This window comes from Cupressus sempervirens, chromosome 11 (assembly GCF_028749045.1).
Source record: "Cupressus sempervirens isolate cs-2001-9-10 chromosome 11, ASM2874904v1, whole genome shotgun sequence".
In the NCBI taxonomy this organism is placed as follows: Eukaryota; Viridiplantae; Streptophyta; class Pinopsida; order Cupressales; family Cupressaceae; genus Cupressus; species Cupressus sempervirens.
This window is the reverse complement of record NC_143128.1, coordinates 757077363-757089221: the sequence shown is the minus strand read 5'-3', so window position 1 is coordinate 757089221 and position 11859 is coordinate 757077363.

Here is an 11859-nt window from a genome sequence, read left to right as displayed (position 1 = left end):
AAGGGTGGTCGACCGTGGGAGGACCTCCAGGTGGCGAAATAAAGAAATGCAATTGGCCCGCGTGGCCTAGTTGACACATAGGGAGCCCGGTTGACCTTTTGACCTCGATGGATTCATGAACTAGGAGGCAAGGATAATCGATTTTGTCGTGCGATCTGATCTCCATAATCAATCTTGACCTACCAGAGTAAATGTAAAATACAGAATGACACTCCACCCACCTGTTGATCCATCTACCAGGTCGGAGCATAGTTATGATGCCTTTTTCAGTCTTCTCAGGACATTATTTGTGAAAGAGATCAAATTTTCTAGAGATTTTTTCCATGATTGTCTTTCATGGTACTCAATGGCAGGTAGTTGCAAGGTCATTTCAGCCAAAAAGATCTCAGTTACGCCTGAACTATAAAGGTAGATTTTGTACATTTTGTAAGGGTCGACTCTTCCTAATTTTCTCGACTGCTGCTTGCAGACTTGCAGTAAAAAATCTCTTTGTCTCTGAGCTAGATAAACATCCTGTACCATCTCTTTCAGCCATCAACGTGTATGTGTATCATTTTGTCTCTCATTGATGCATTGTTGAGATCAGTGGTCTGCATACTATATCTATCTTTGGCCTATTGAATAATATACAAGTGAAATCTTATGTTCTTGGTGTTATTCAGTTGGTCTTCTAATCTGCATGTGGCTGTTGGTTGATATAAGTTTGAATGAATGTATGATGTTGAATGTTACCCTAGTTTCGTAGTGCATATATGGGCAGGAAAATGAGTCTGAACACTCTGTGTTGGTGCATCACCGCCTTAGATTAGACTAGGTAGATTTGCTTTAATGCTCTCTTTCTCCCTTTCCCTTCTGAGAATAGATAGGTGCACCCTGACAGTAAGAGGAAGCCGGCCTTCTTCGGAGACTCAACCTCGCAGTTCAAGTCCCACAGCTTGGAGGTTGTTTCCATGTTTCATTAGGTTGTCCTCGCACATAGGCCTTGGACAAGGGTGCAAACCTAAGTGACAACAGCTACCTCAATCAGACTTAATGGCTTAGCATCCTTTCTCCTTGACTCTTTCAACTAAGTCTTTAGTTAATTTATGAGAGTAGCATACTGAGCTTGGTCTGTCACATCATTGAACCCATTAATCTCAAACTCCCACAAATCATTAGCTACCATTATGGTTTTCATCTTCTTTGCCCATGTATCATAATTTTTTCCATTATAGGATGGTGGCTGCTACCATATTTTTCATGTATCTCCTATCATGTCAAATACTTCAAAAAAAAAAAATGCCCTAACTCACTATGGATGTGGGACCTCAAAGCTTTGATATCATGTAAAAAATAAATAAATCAAAACTCTAAAAATTTTCTCAACAAATCAAGGTGTCGAGTGTTAGTTTTTCTTGGCAACAATGGATGTCGACTGACAGGCAGTGAGTGTCAAGTGAACTTGACACAAGAGGAAGCCAAATGCACTCGAAACACAAGGAAAACTTGGCAAGAGTATACCAAGTGAACTCAACAGCGTGGATGCCAAGTGAGCTCAGTTACCATTATAGGGTAGAATTCAGTAATAGGAGATGTCGAGAAAACTCCACAATAATAGTAGAGAGTGAGCTTGGTCAAGACTAGACCGAGTGAGTAGTATAATAGATTGTCGTTAAAATGCAGAGAGCCAAAGGATGAAGCTTTCAACAATGAAATTCTCAAATGCAATAAATACAAGTAGAATAATAGATTTTATTATGTCTACTTGCTTGATTTATTTCTATTCAAATATGATACAACTATTACAAAATTTAGGAGCATTTGACTTCAAACAGAAAACCCTAAAACTTTAAACTCGTAAAACTTCAAACTTTAAACTTTAAACTTACAACACTAATAGCTACATATGACAATGCCTGGAGCAATCACTACTTCACTGGTTGAAATAATAAGAACTCATAGAATGATCATGTACAACATGAAACTAAAAACCTTCTGTCTTTTGAACACTAACTTGATCTACTGATCGATTTTCTTCTCTTTCTTCTCTGCTCTGCAACTCTTTTACTCTGATCTCTTCACACTGATTTGATCGAATGATTCTAATATATTCCTTTTGTTAGTACCCATTGTTTCCTCATTTGTTTTTTGATATTTTCATCTTTGGCTTTCTTTTCATCTTTAATTCTACCTGTGTTCATACAATTTTTGGCAAGATGTCCAAGTTTTGTACAAATAAAACATATTTATGTACTATCTCTTTACCTCATGTGATGTTTCATACAATTTTCTCCTGAGTCTAAATTCACCATAGTAGTGACATCTACACCATATGTTGTAATCATATCCAAATATTTATTTCATAATTTTTTTTGTTGGGCTCCACTGCTAAGGATTTGTGTCCTTGTTTCTTGCAATTGTGGCATTTACCTTCAAACTTAGGTTTCTCTTTACATTCATTTTCTCTATGACCATGCTTATTGCAACTATAAAATTTTCCATTGAACTTTTCTTTCCCATTATTCCAACATTTTTTTGGTGTGTGACCTATCTTACCATAGTGATTGCAAGTAGGCCTTTTAGTCTTTTGAGCTCCTTGCAGAGATGATTCACCTTCTCTATATTCTATTCCAACTTTTCCTTTGTGTCTATACTAACTTTTCTCATTCAATTGATTCATACTTTATTGAGATTTCCTCATTCTTTCATAGGATTTCTTTTCAATGTTAAGATCATTCTATAGTCTTTCATTCTCTAATCTTTAATCCACAAGCTCTTGATTTTCATTAGTGAGTTGATCAAAAAAGTTTTCTTGCTAAAGGAACAGTTGTTGACTTTTATTGATCTTTTCTTCTATCTCTTCTTTGGCTTTGGGTTTTTCTTCCATGACTTCACATAGTCTGACTGATTGGATATCTTGTTCTCTTTCAATCTTTTTGACTTGTTCTTGAAGATTGGAACTCTTTTCTAATAGGTCTTTGATTTCTTCATCAACTTCATCTAAATTTCTTTATTGACACATGTCTTCAATTCTTTCTTTAGTATAGAGATTGTCATTCATTTGTATTGCAAGATCTTTCCTTATTTTCAATGACTGAGAGAGTTGTTCCTTTTCTTTCTTGAGTTATCCAATAGCCAATTCTAGATCCATCTTTTCATTGTTGATAGCCTTATCTAGCTTGTATACCTCCATTGTTCTGATCTTTTCTCAAGTTGTTAAACTTCTGATGTGAGAACCAAATGCTCCAATACTAATTGTTGTAAATATAAGGTAGGCAAGTTTATTGAGAGGGGAGTAGTGAATCAGGAACAAATTAAACTTTATCTTACTTCACCAATTAATCCTTCATATAATATTTCGATCTAATTGTATGCATGAAAAAATGAAAGCATTTAAACATTTGTAACACTTTGACACAAGATATGGTAACCCATAAAATTTTCAATTAGAAAGTAAAAATGTGGTAAGGATGATACCCAAAAGATTTAGTACTATAGTATGAAGTTAACGTTTCAAGGCTTGCAATTGACCACTTTTCATGATTTGTGCTATTGGGAGCAATAAGGACTATGACATCCACCTTGTTAAAGGATTTATAAACATACAATGAAGTATGCACTCAGTGAAGAGATTTAGCAAAGACTATTATGTCCACCTTGTCAAAGGATTTAAATGATACATTGATTAGGATGAACTAGTGGCTAATATTTGATCTAAAACCCTAATTTACTAGTTTAGATTCCTTGAAATGCAACGATCACCTGGTTGTGATAGACAAATCTTTGTTGTCCCTTGTATTGCTTTTAGCATTCTTCAATTTGCACTCCTACTCGTCATATTCTACTTAACATACTTACTTGGATATGATATGTAATGTATTACAAATATACCTATCCAAATCATAACTTATTGGATTCTACTATAATACTAATTTATTCACAAAGTCAACCCAATTACTATAAATTGGGTTCTAAAGACAAACTTGATGATGTTATGATACTCCACAAACACTATCAAGACTCAAAAAAATTTGGCACTTTGAAGCTTGGTCCATAATAATCACTTCCAAGTAGCTTGAACTTATTCACCACTATTAGACTCGGTGAACACTAAGAAACTCGGTAGCTGTTGAATCACTCAGTTGTCACTGTATGACTCAGTGAACACTAGATTCATATGTTAAAATAGTGAGATAAGTAGATATAGTATTACTTGGTTGACATACCATATCTCAGTTAACACTATGATATTCTCCACTATAAGTCAATATCTCAGTAGCCTCTACTATGCTGAGTTTGCACTGTGTAGCTTGACAAACACTAAAAACTAATTCAAGTGCTCGGTAGAAACTATATTCTGACTGCCTGGCTTAGGAACAACTAAATCACTTAGTTAATAGTATAAATTGACTTATAAGCTTGATAACAACTATAGATCTTGGTAGTAATGTAACCATTTAACTAAGTGTTGACTCACTGATAGACAAATTGACCATAATGTCAATAGAAGGAACATTAAAATGATAACATTAACAGAATACATAGAAAATAGAAGATAGATCAAAAGTATGAAAAATCTGCATCAAACTATTTGAGTCATGTAATATATGTAATATATATATATATATGAGTATGATGTAGAAGTTTTTTGTGTCCCTATATGGATTGAGTCATAGGCATAGGGCTAGTACTGTCATTCTTGGATTGCACTGTACAATGATATAACCATGACAAAGTATTTTTCCCACTAATATCAAAGGTGGATATTATTGATCTCTTTAGTTTTGTTCTCTATTATTGTTAAACACTTAGTCATATAGAAGGCAGTTTTGGGTGGCCATCACTATGACCAAACCACTCTATATAGATTGAGTTATGGATCTATTGGACTTGTTAATAATCTTTTATATGCTTAGATCTATAAGATAGGAGAAAGTATATGGCTACTAGGTAGTCTTATAGAATCCAGTTCAGTGAATGTCAAGGAAGGAAGAGTAAGTTAGTGTTTAATTGTGACTACACATTAGAAACTATATGTATCGAGTAAACCTACTTGAACAAGAATATTTGGAAAGACATAAAAAATGAGGTAAACCATTTTTGGATGACATGTAAACGCAATTTAATTATTTTAGAGTTTTTTAATGTATTTTTGCATGGATTACTAATCCCAATGAAGGAAAGTTAGCCAATCAGATTAAGATAAAAAGGGGAAGAATCAAGATCATTGATTTTATACTAGAAGAAATTATAAAATTTTATCTTAGGGAAATATCCAAAGGCTATTAAAAAATTATGTGAAGTGATGTGAATGCTTATGTAAAGGAATTGTATTATTGGAGGCTGCAAATGAAGTTGTAAAGTAAAAAAGTATAGTGACTAGGTGAAGTAGCAAAGACAAGAGAAAATATATATTAGACACTAGAAAAAATTAGAGTGTGGAAAGAGAAGATCTATAATCATCACTGTAAGTGTCAACTGAAGCATCAGGCATTAATACATTCTTCCAAGTGAATCAAGGTAAATCTCTTACCAGAGTGATCCTAACAAGCCTAAGCAAATATCCTAATAGGGTCCTTACTTCATTATAAGTTATAAATACTTTAATCTAGGTAGACCTTATAGTCTTGTAAAGATCTTAATAGAGTAGACCCCTCATAAGGTAGATCATCATATGTTATCATATATGTATCCCTAACAGGAAAAATTTATTACTATAATAGTGAAGATTTGTGGGTATCATACCTACCCAAGTTTTACCTTCACCTTGGAGGGTTTATGGGTAACCAAAAGTTTTGTGTTATGTGTTTGCTTTTAAGCCTATGGATGTGATGCAAATTTAGATTTATTTCATAATTTCAAGTTTAAAGGTTATGTTATTCATGATTGAGATATGAGAAGGATTAAGTGGTGAATACAATTCAGTTGTTATTTTTTGAAGGACAAAATTTTAAGTGATCTTGATTCACTCACCCTCTCAGTATTTTACCTTTCCAATAAACTTTGAACATTTCTATAGTTATGATAGGTGTAGCAATATCCTTCAAATATAGGTGCAATACTAGGTTTTGACCTATATTATTGTGCTTGATGACCTTGTTTCTTTAAATTAAAATAGTTAGTAGTAAACTTGAGCTTAGACTTTTTTTAGTAATCTAGCTCATGCAGATATTTATTTTATCTAGGTTTTCCACAATGATAGCATCTAGGTTGGTGCCTTGGACTTGCATTTTTTTCACTCCACTCTTTGATGATTCTCCTTCTTCGGTAGATGAAGAGTTCTTGATGTATACTAATCTAGATCTATCACTATATGACCTTGGTGATCTCACCAATTCTTCAAAATATCTTATAGCTTCAATACATTTTTTATCCTCTCCATTAGTTCATTCTTAGATCATAACTCATTTCTTAGTTGATCACTTTGTGATATTAGATTTGTAATCTCTATGTCCTTTATGTCTAGTTCCTAATTTGTGAGTAGTAATTGATTCATCATGTCCACCTAATTGTTTGTAAGCTTCTTCACATCAGATATACTTTTATCAAGTCTAGTAGTCATTTGTGTCTTCTCTTCTTCTATCATGAATGTATCTTTTTTCAACTTTCTTTTTTAGTTCAATCAATTCACATAGCCTTAGTGATTGTATGTAATTTTCTCTCTTCAATCCTTTGAGTTATCTATTTAGAATGTTGTTCTTCTCTAATAGATCTTCTGTAGCTACATCAATCTCAATGGAATTTCCATTGTCAAACATTCCTTTATAGTTCACTTCTTGATAGAGTGTATCATTTTGCTAAATAGCCATCTCTTTCCTTTTCTTTAAGGATTTATTCAACTCTTCTCTTCCTTCTTCAAGCTATTGTAGTATGATTTGGATGTCAAGCATTTTATTTCAATGATCATCCCTAATTTCTAAGTCTCTGTTTCCAAGATCTCAACTTTCAAACTATTAAAATTCTTTTAAGAAAAAAAATCTATTATACGAATTTTGAGAAGTATATTGGGAAAGTAAGATACTAGGAGGGCAAAGCAAAAGGGGCTGGGGGTGTGGGTTTACCTCATACTTGTGTCATTCCAAAAATTCTTTTTCAAACAATGTAACTTCTTACATATGTTTCCTGATGCTTGGTCATAATTATTTTACCTATTGATTCTTGACTTCAATTATCTCGACTTGTTTGGTATGGCTTGACACATACTGACTCTCTTTTCTCATCATTTACTATATACTCAATAACTCATCTTCCATAGGGATAGTCAATGATCATAGAATTTTTTGGCTCCTATAGAGATAGGTATATACATGAATGTTTACATGTCTAATAAATGCATAACTTGACCTATATAGAGTGACTCGATCGCAATGATGACTAACCAACTCTATCTTCTATATGACTAAGTTTTCAACACTAATTAAAAAAAAAAAAAAAAAAAAAAAAAAAAACCTAAAGAGATTAACAAGATTTTTTTTTAAATAATATGTTGAAGCTATCACTACATGAATCTTTTCTACTAACTCCCTAAACTCTAATGACTAAGGAGCTCCTCCTTTATGAAATAGGAGTTTTTTCATCCATGCATTTATCAAAAGGTACTATTGAAAGACTCCAATTCAATATTTTGAAACCAAAACTTCTTTACATTCCAATATGAAATTTATTAGTTTAAATCTAAGTATTTTCTATCTTTTACTAGTTAATTAGTGTTATAAATAAAAACCACCCACATAGAGTACATATCCAAATAAAAAGTTTAAATAAATATTAATCTCAGTGATTAGCTAGTGGTTTCAAATTATTCAAAGATTGGTTGATGTCACATGTAACACAATGTCTTCATCTAACACAATTACACACTAAAACTTAACATGGAGTAACTATTTCAGTCTATAACAAATAAAGCACAAATACTAGCTTGGCATGCCATTAATTCTAGGACAAGCTATTAATTATAAAATCAAAGGCTAGATATGCTCTTTGCATCTATAAGAGCCCAATATTGACTAATATTTCCCTCTAGTAATTCACCATGGTAATATTTTCATGCAGAGAAGAGCACACTCTATGTTAGGATCCCCATCAAATTAACCAAACACTTCATCACTATACGTTTTTTTTCAAACACTATATTTTTCCATAGTCACATGTAATTTAACTCACATTAGATGTTGTATGACCAAGCAACCCATTAATTTGAATTTGAAATATGGTGAGTGTGTAGCCTACAAAGTGCTTTTCTTTCATGAGATAGTGACACTTTTTCATGCTCTTGAACCCATGATATTCCTCCTCCATCCCACTTTTAACACTCACCACTTTTTGCACCATTCACACATATAACAAGGAACCTAAAAGAACCATAAAATACTATTGGTTCCTTTCTTCACCAATTTGTTTATTTGGTTCATTTTTTAGACCACACGTGTATTTCATTTGTGAGCTATATTTAATATATGAGATCGATGATTGGGAAGTGTGTGGACCTATTTGGTCATTGATTTCTCTAATGCAGATCTAGAATATTCTATGATCCATTTCATAAATTATAAATAGGGATTCAAGCATTAGGTTGAGGTTAGCTAGTAGATGCAAGGTAGATGTTATACTTGGAGTATGAAAGATCACGCATCATGCATGATGTATGAGGAAACTATTCTATTATAAATGAATCTTTGTATTTGGCTACAATTGAAAAGGCCTTGTAGCTCAACATGTATGAAGGAAATTGCCAAATCAATATAGATATGTGTTTCTCTCTCTTTTTAGCACTGTCTATCAATTATTATACACCAGTTGTGTTAAATCAATGAGGTTACATGGTAACTAGGTAAGGATTTGGCCCTAGTTATCATCCTCCCTTGTGTGAGTTCATATATGTATATTAAGGATTATTAGTTCTCATGTATACATTCCATGTTACTTTTCTAAGTGCAATAATGCCAATAATACCATAAGAATGTAATGTACCATTCATCTTATTATAACTAATAAATTCATCTTTTTTTTTTCATTGAAATAAATATTGGGGATGATGTAAAGTCCTCAATTTGTTTTTTGTATTGAACTTCCTTATTTACAACAAGAACACATGTATAACATTTTATGATAAGGGGAATCAATGAATAGTGCCCACCATAATAGGAACAACAAAAGCTAAGATACAACCCATGGGATTTAAGTTGACATTATAATATAAAAGAGAAAACAATAATTATAGAGGATGGATATAGATTTTGATGAATACATTAAATGAAAGAATATATCCATAGGTAAAATAATATGATGAAATGTTTTTAGTAGTAGGCATATGGATGAAATTGTAGATGTCATCATATTGCATATAGATCTATCTCCAATAAAAATTACCAACAATAAGAGAGATCTAAGTGGACTATGGTTTGAAGAGGTCCAAATTATCTAAACTTGATAGGTAGGTGTTGGTTGTAATTGGAACAAATTATTGATCTATTAATTCTCAATTAAACTACTTGAATTATAAAAGACATTAAGGTAGTTAATCCATGTTCTGAATGAGTACTTTTCTACATTACATAAGAAGAAAAAGGGGAATCCTTGGCAATAAATTCTCCCATTTTTATAAGTGTGGCATTTGAATCAATGACCTTGTATCCAACACCAATATTTTATTCTTGGTGTACATAAATATAAACCTATTAATGATTTACAGAATCACATACCTTATAAAAGACAAAAGAGGTAACTAAGCCATGTTAAAATGACTTATGCACTAGATAACACAAGAATACAAAGGTTTTACGTCTTCTAACAATTGGAAATGTAGAATAAAATATTAGCCTTAAAGTCAATTGTGATAAAGTGACTCTATTTTTTTGCAAATAGATTTCTGCATATAATTATACCAAATATGGACGAGATTGGTCTAGGATCCTTATGATAATAGTAGAACAATTAATGAGGTCCACAAACTAATTGAAGAAGGGTGTACAAGGATGAAGGAATAGAGTACATAAATTAGATTTCTAGACACACAACAATGAAAAAAACTCTATCATTTCTAGCACTAGAAAAAGTCAGATAGAAATGACAAGCACAAGAATAATTTTCTACCTTACTTTGGGCTAGTAGATTCTACTATTCAAAGGTCAAGGAATGTAATGTTGAATGAGGTCATATAAATATAAATCTATAGATGAGTGACAAATTATCAAAGGAGGAAACAAAATTAAAAACATTTTTTCCTAGTGGTACATCTTCAACACGAGAGATAGAGGGGAGGCATTTGTAATTTAGATAATTTATCCTTCAAGGGTAGACATCCTCTAAGAAGTGAGCTTATGTTGTGTTTATTTTTTTAATTAACTCCTAACATGGTTGGAACTCTTTAATTTGTAGATCATTCCATTGGTACCGTCCTTGCCAATATATTTCTTGATCAAGGGTATGGTTTATGGTTTGTTATTATTATGCATTATTATTGTGTATGGTATCCTATGGTGTATGGTTTCTTATTATTGTGTATTATTATTTTCACTATTTTGAAATTAATTATATTTGTGCACAATTGATTCCCCCCTCCCCCATGCTCTTAGTTGTGAGTTGTAGACTTTATTTTTTTTACCACATGGTCCTCTTTATTTCACCTTAATAAAAAACTCCCTCCCAAAAATCTTTTGAAGAGAAATATTTATTGAATTCATAAAATATCATTCCCTAAAGAGGAGCACTTACAATGAAAGATTTAAAAACAAAACACACACACATAGACATCAATTGCATAGTTTAGCAATATAGGTGTGGGCATATACTAGTAGATACCAATCCTTTAAATTCTATTAAAAATAAAATAATTTTCATAAAGAGCATAGGGAGAATAAGTCATCACAACTAAAGAAAGGTTAAGCAAATAAGTAGTTGAAGAAACAAAAAGTTGGTCTTTGATATTAACCGCCAAAGGTTTCTAGTAACATCATAACTAAATTCTTTATGCTAGAAGCTAATAGGGTGGGAAAGTTTATAAAGTGGACATTTTCAAGTAAGGAAAGAATTGGTGATGATTTTCTAAGTTAGTAGAAAATAAAAATGTGAGAGTAACTCAAAAAATAATTCTATTGCAGATTATAAAGGATTTTGAGCTGAATTAAATTTATAGAAATTCTAAATATATTTCCATGAATGCATGTTTATGTATATACATGTCTATTTGTATGCACACACATATTTTGTCTTTCAAAATAAAACCATTAATAATTAAGAACAAGAACAACAAATAGTATGTTGAAGCTATCCCTACATAAATCTTTTCCTCTAATTCCCTAAACTCTAATGAGTAAGGAGGTTATCCTTTATGACATATGAGTCTTTCCATCCATGCATTTATCAACAAGTACTATTAAAATACTCCAATTCAATATTTTCAAACCAACAAGCCTTTACATTTTTAACTTTAATTTATTAATTTAAATCTATTTTTTTTCTATGTTCAACTATTTAGTTAATGTTATAAATTAATACTAACCCCGTAATAGATATTCAAATAGAAAGCTTAAATGAATACTAATCTAATAGATTAGCTAGTGGTTGAAAAACTATTCAATGAATGATTCATATCATGTGTAATATAGTGCCTTCATTAAACACAATTTTGTACTGAAACTTAATACAGAGTAACTATTTCAGTCCATACCAAAAAAGTACAATAACTAATCCATCATGTAATTTTTGTTAGGACAAGTTATTGATTAGCAGTTGTGTTTTTATCTATGTGCAACAAAGACCCAATACAAATATATTATTATAGTATGTTGAAGCTATCCCTACATGAATCTTTTCCACTAACTGCCTAAACTCTAATGATTAAGGAACTCATCCTTTAGGAAATAGGAGTCTTGTCATCCA